Raw genomic sequence first — 7,596 nt, 5'->3', positions numbered from 1 at the left:
TCCCCATAGCCCTGCAATTTTTTTCCTTTCAAGTAATTATCCAGTTCGCTTTTGAAGGCCATGACTGAATCTGCCTCCAGCACCCCCTCAGGCAATGCATTCCATCTTTTGTTCTTTTGCCAATCACCTTAAATCTATGTCCTCTGGTTCTTGACCCTTCTGCCAATGGGAACATTTTCTCTCTATCTACTCTGTCTAGACCCTTCATGATTTTGAATACCTCTATCAAATCTCCTTGCAACCATCTCTGTTCCAAAGAGAACAACGCCAGCTTCTCCAGTCTATCCATGTAACTAAAGTCCCTCATCCCTGGAATCATTCTAGTAAATCTCTTCTGCAACCTCTCTAAGGCCTTCACACCTTTCCTAAAGAGCGGTGCCCAGAACTGGACACAGTACTCCAGTTGTGGCCAAACCAATGTTTTATAAAGGTTCATCATGACTTCCATACTTTTGTACTCTATGCCTCTATTTATAAAGCCCAGGATACCGTATGCTTTTTAAACGGCTTTGTCAACCTGCCCTGCCACCTTCAACGATTTGTGCATATATACCCCCAGATCTCTCTGTTCCTGCACCCCTTTTAGAGTTGCGCCCTCTAGTTTATATTGCCTCTCCTCATTCTTCCTACTGAAATGTATCACTTCACATTTTTCTGCGTTAAATTTCATCTGCCACGTGTCTGCCCATGCTACCAGCCTGTCTATATCCTCTTGAAGTCTATCACTATCCTCCTCACTGTTTACTACCTTTCCAAGTTTTGCGTCATCTGCAAATTTTGAAATGTTGCCCTGTACACCCAAGTCCAAGTCATTAATATATATCAAGAAAAGAAGTGGTACCAGCACCAACCCTTGGGAACACCACTGTATCCCTCCCTCCAGTCCGAAAAACAACTATTCACCACTATTCTCTGTTTCCTGTCACTTAGCCAATTCTGTATCCTTGTTGCTACTGCCCCCTTTATTCCATGGACCACAATCTTGATGATAAGCTTACCATGTGGCACTTTATCAAACGCCTTTTGAAAGTCCATATACACCACATCAACTATATTGCCCTCATTTACCCTCGCTGTTACCTCAACAAAAAACTCTTAACAGGTTAGTTAAACACAATTTGCCTTTAACAAATGCGTGCTGGCTTTCGCTAATCAATCCACACTCGTCCAAGTGACTGTTAATTCTGTCCCGGATTATCATTTCTAAAAGTTTCCCCATCACTGAGGTTAAACTGACTGGCCTATAGTTGCTGGGTTTATCCTTACACATACAACAGGAATGTGAAGTTTACAATTGTACATAAGGGACATCAATAATAGACCAACAGAACTTCATCAACAGAAAGTCATCTAACATTGTAGCTATTTGCAGCACAATCTTCAATTGTTAAAAGGACAGTTACAATCGCCCCAATAATTGTGAGTTTTGCAAACTCTAAATCACTCTATTGGTAAATGTTTGTAGTAAAATTATTAAACTACATCAAATAGGCGCTACACCTTTATTCTACTATACTTCAATATGTAGTTGAAAACTGCACAATAATTAGATTTCAAAGTAATTTCAGACTAAATCGAATTGTTTGTGTGGATATTTTAGAGTATATAAGAAACTTGCTAAAAGAAAGTTCAAGCTGGACGTGTGTCATTTTAGGCTCTGAAAGTGCTGCCACCAATTCATTATTCCAATATTTTGGCCCACATCCTCTGGGTATTTTAGTCTAGACGTCTGACTATTCTAAGGAATCCTTGGGAATAAAATCCCTTCCATTATTAAATCTTGTCAATTAACAAGACAATAAATATTATATTCATTTACATTTGTAAATTTACTTTGATATTAATATTCATTTAACAATGGAAGATACAGGAAGTTTATGGAAGATGTAGTTCCCCCATATTATTGACTGGGCAAACTGAATTCTACTTTATATAATGTTAAATGCGACCACGGATTTTTGATTTAAAATTTGCTCTAACAACCAAACTTGCAGTTTAAAAATTTTACATAACGTTTCCTGATGAATTTTTGGCCTAGCTAGGCTTGGTTTAAAATAAGAGATTACTGATCGGGATGTGGCCCGGTTGTCTTCAGTTCCTGATCTCCTCTAGATTGTTGAGGCAGGCACAGAGTAGAGTGAAGGACAGAAAAGTAGAGGCCATCTCTTCCAACTTCAATCATATACATCATAACAGGAGGTCTTTGTCACCCAGAGCGGGGAGTGGGGTGAGTTAAAATATGGAAGAGAGTAAAGTTAAACACACAAAGAGGAATATTCTTGATGGTTCAGTGGGTAAATGCACAGCATGATATTGAGCGTTACAGATCAGGAAGGTTCAATCTGCGCTAATTTATTCGCTTTCAAAAAAGGGGAGATGAATAAACTCGATAACTACAAGCCAGTCAGCCTAACGTCGGTGATAGGGAAACTTTTAGAGACAATAATCTGAGTCAAAATTAATTGTCACTTGCAAAAATATGGGTTAATAAATGACAGCCAGCGTGGATCTGTTAAAGGCAAATTGTGTTTGACTAACTTGATTGAGTTCTTTGATGAAGTAACAGAGAGGGTTGACAAAGGTAGCATGGTTTATGAAGCGTATATGGACTTTCAAACAACATTTAATAAAGTACCATGGAATAGGCTTGTTAGCAAAATTGAAGCCCATGGGATTAAAGGGACAGTGGCAGCGAGGATACAAAATTGGCTAAGGGACAGAAAGCAAAGAGTAGTGGTGAATGGTTGTTTTTCAGACTGGGGGGAAGTATACAGTAGTCAATGTTGGGACCACTGCTCTTTTTGATATATATTAATGACCTGGACTGGGGTACACAGGGCATAATTTCAAAGTTTGCAAATGACAGGAAACTAGGAAATGTAGTAAATAGTGAGGATAGTAGCAGACTTCAGGAGGACATAGACAGACTGGTGAATGGCAGATGAAATTTAACAAAGAGAAGTGTGAAGTGATGCATTTTGGGTTGGAAGAATGAGGAGAGGCAATATAAACTAAATGGGACTATTTTAATGAGGGTGCAGGAACAGAGAGACCTGGTGGTGTACATACACAAATCTTTGAAGGTGACAGGACAAGTTGAGAAGGCTGTTAAAAAAGCATATGGGATCACTGGTTTTATAAACAGAGGCACGAGTACAAAAGGAAGGAAGTTATGCTAAATCTTTATAAATCACTGGTTAGGCCCCAGCTGAGGTATTGTGTCCAATTCAGGGCACCACACTCTAGGAAGGATGTCAAGGCCTAAGAGAAGGTGTAGAGGAGATTTACTAGAATGGTACCAAGGATGCGGGACTTCAGTTATGCAGAAAGACTAGAGAAGCTGGGATTGTTCTCCTCAGAGCACAGAAGGTTAAGACGAGATTTAATAGAGGTGTTCAAAATCTTGAAGAGTTTTGATAGAGTAAATAACAAGAAACTATTTTCAGTGGCAGAACTTAATTGGACCAGCCACATAAATACAAGAGCAGGTCAGAGGCTGGGTATTCTACAGCGAGTGACTCCCCAAAGCCTTTTCACCATCTACAAGGCACAAGTTAGGAGTTTGATGGAATACTCTCCACTTGCCTGGATGAGTGCAGCTCCAACAACACTCAAGAAGCTCAACACCATCCAGGACAAAGCAGCCTGCTTGATTGGCACCCTAAACATTCACTCCCTTCACCACCGGCGCACTGTGGCTGCAGAGTGTACCATCCACAGGATGCACTGAACCAATTCGCCAAGGCTTCTTCAACAGCACCTCCCAAACCTGCGACTTCTACCACCTAGAAGAATAAGGGCAGCAGGCACATGGGAACAAGACCACCTGCACGTTCCCCTCCAAGTCACACACCATCCCGACTTGGAAATATATCGCCGTTCCTTCATTGTCACTGGGTCAAAACCCTGGAACTCCCTACCTAACAGCACTGTGGGAGAACTTTCACCACAGTGATTGCAGCGGTTAAAGAAGGCAGCTCACCACCATCTTCTCAAGGGCAATTAGGGATGGGCAATTAATGTTGGCCTTGCCAGCGACGCCCACATCCCATGAATGAATAAAAAAAGTCAGTAACCAGAGGACACAGATTTAAGGTAATTGGCAAAAGAACCACAGGTGAGATGAGAATTTTTTTTATGCAGCGAGTTGTTATGATTGGGAATGGACTGCATGAAAGAGTGGTGGAAGCTGATTCAATAATAACTTTCAAAAGGGAATTGGATAAATACCTGAAGAGGAAAAATTGCAGGGCTATGGGGAAAGGCCAGGGGAGTGGGACTAATTGGTTAGCTCTTTCAACGAGCCAGCACAGGCACAATGAGATGAATGGCTTTCTTTTGTGCTGTTTCATTCGATGATTCTATGAATAGCAGTCAGCTGGAATGGAAAAATCAACCATGATCCTGATCAGAATCTAGTAAACCCCTTTGGGAAAATAGGCATATGTAGATTTTGGCAGACATTGGTTGTGATGCCTTATGGGTTGTGCAGTCTTCCCACACTATCTAGACTCTTCCCTGAAGAATGAACATGCACACAAAGTGCCTGCATCTGGGGAATGGTGCAGAAGCCAAGTAACCACCTTCAGGAGTAGAGGAGGAAAATGGGGAGAAACTTGGAACAAAAACACAGGGTTGGGAATGCAACCAAAATCACACCAGGTAGGTTGGATATTCCTTTTCCTGAAGAGATTAAAAGACAATTTCACACAGACATTGTTCACTTGTGTTAAACAGTCTACATTGCACTTTGCATTTATGGATCACTGGGGAAGAATGGGGTGATGGCCTTTTGCATTTTATTTCATACTTTTCCCACCCAAACGCATGTTTGCACAACTCCTCCTACCAAAGAGACAGTGGCATTCTAACTGTCACTGAGGCACTCCAAAGATTACATTTTATTTGAAGGAAAAAGGCTGCCCTTGGCAAATCACTCTAAATATCATTATAACAATTACTGTATTAAAATGAATGCATAACCTATAGTGTGCCACTTGATGCTGTGAATTTACCTAATAAGTAATCACTGGAATTGGACAAAACCCCAGACAGTTCTGATGGGAAAGTGTTGCCTATGAAGGAAACACTGTCCTTGACATTGTCAGTTAACTGAAAAGTTGTGTATTAGCGAAGCTGCATTAAGTTTGGGGGATCAATCGGGATTCACCTGTTTGAGAAACACAGCCAATCACAAGCTGTGATTAGAGGCGCTTGGTAATTGGCTGGTTTTTGAGCGGTACCATTGGCGAAAGTTTTTCTTATATGCATTGCATATGTAGTAATTGTGTGCGTCCACATTTTTGGTAGCTGATCGATTAATGGCTCATAAAATCGAGCTACGCTCACATCGTAAAGAAAAGAATTTTGGTCTCTTAAGATGTGTTAATGAATAGGATGATCAGTGAATTCCAACTACACTCGTTTCAATGTAGACCTGACAAGACTGGAATTGCAAATTACCCTGGGGGTGGGGGATAGGATAAATATCTTAATGAGGAAGGACTCATTCCACGTCTTCAGGAACACCAATTTTGTTGCATTCTTACTTCCACCGTGAAGGTAAGTTGATCACTCTTTCGGAATGATCCAGCGATGGGCCAAGATTATCCGAAAGGCAATACTGTTCCAGTTATGATGGCTGGATTACGCCCAATTGGTCACGGTGACTCATTTTGTGCCGGCTAAGAAAAAACTTGTGAAAACCAGTCAGGAGAAAGATGTCTTTTGAGAAGGGAACGGCTTAGTAAAACGCGAGTTGGTCCCCATACCAAGACCACAGCCACACATGGTCTGATTAACAAATTTCTGCGGATTAAGACAACATTCGATTTGGCTATAAATGGCAATCCGCTAAAGTCTATAATGGGTAGTAGTTGCGTCAAACACAGTCTAGTTAACTGGTACTTATCACAAGTAATTCAACGATGGAACGCTTTCTATACTTGCAGAAAATATTATTTTTCCTGTCATTTCTATAATGGAACAAATCTCATGTATTTAACAATATATAAATAGGGGAGGGGCGGTAATGACCCACCTGGTGCTGCGTGACAATCAACCGCTAGATAACAGAAATAATGTATAACAAATTGCAAGAGACAAGATAAACTCGGGGTCCTTTACAAGGAGGACCAGGTAAGAAATGCAATAGACATTCCATGATATGAAAAAGGCCAACCAGGTAAGACTACTGTAAGGATCGATATGGCTATGACTGGCGTGTATGAAAATGATTAGTACTTGCTGACTTTTTTTTTTAAATGAATAAGAACATAAGAAATAGGAGCCATTCAATAAGATCATGGCTGATCTTTGACCTCAACTCCTCTTTCCATCCTGATCTCCATATCTCTTGATTCCCCTAGAGTCCAAAAATCTATCTATCTCAGCCTTGAATATACTCAATGACTGTGCATCCACAGCTCTCTGGGTAGAGAATTCCAAAGATTCAAAACCCTCTGAGTGAAGAAATTCCACCTCCTCTCGGTCTTAAATGATGATGCCCCCTAGTTCTAGACTCTCCAGCCAGGGGAAACAACCTCTCCACATCTATCCTGTCAAGCCCCCTCAGAATCTTTTTTATTTCAATGAGATCACCTCTCGTTCTTCTAAACTCCAGAGAGTATAGGCCCATTCTATTCAGTCTCTCCTCATAGGACAACCCTCTCATCCCAGGAATCAATCTAGTATTTCAAAATGTCAACTCGACCTCCTTCAAGCCACACTGCTCTCTTTTATGGGCAACGTTGCATTTCAAGGAGGTCAAGGACAAAACTCCAGGAAAACTATTAATTGTTAATGGAAGGAGACTTACTGCATTGGTAGAAAGAGGCTATTGAAGTCATTGAGTCTGATGAAGTTGGAAATTAACTCTGGCAGTTGTGCAGACCAAGTACTGTGTACAGTATAAATTGTAAATTCTACGATTTGTTCGATATGCTACACACTATGCACAAGTGCTTTATAATTCATGTACTAACCAAGAAGATAAATGCACTTTTGTACACAAGGCCTGATTTTTATGAACATATGCAATTGGGGAGAACCATGCCCACTGGCTTGGCTATTGAGAAATTTTCTGCCGTGTTGCCCATGACTCCCTGATGAATGGCTGATAAACAAGACTCCCTCATGGCAGCACAGATTCATAAAATTGTCCCCTTAAATATTCCTCCTACTCTTTTCAGGAGAATCAAGTGGTCTTCAATGCCCAAAATTGTCAGCAGAGCAATGACTATCATCACGCACCAGCTCGGAAATGAGCACCTTGTGATCTTTAGGTTGTGAAGTGTTTGGGGAAAGCAATGAATGAAACATGGCACTGGTGATGAAGGGGCAGTAAAGTGGGGAATGGCAAGTACAATGTGAGGTCTTGTTGAAGAAGTAATGATGGGAAGGTGCAACAATAGCTGATGGCACCTCTTGGCAAACCTTGTCCATTTTCTCAGGATACGAAACTTATAACAGTTGCTTTTACATGCTGGGGGATGTTAGACCATATGAAAAATGTTGTGCAGTCACTTACCTCTGTATAATCAAATATCTACAGTAGTGGAACATGGTTTGCCCAAAACAGCCATGGATGGTTTCAAC

Source organism: Heptranchias perlo, chromosome 23, assembly GCF_035084215.1.
Source record: "Heptranchias perlo isolate sHepPer1 chromosome 23, sHepPer1.hap1, whole genome shotgun sequence".
NCBI classification, from domain to species: Eukaryota; Metazoa; Chordata; class Chondrichthyes; order Hexanchiformes; family Hexanchidae; genus Heptranchias; species Heptranchias perlo.
This window is presented reverse-complemented; position numbering follows the sequence as displayed.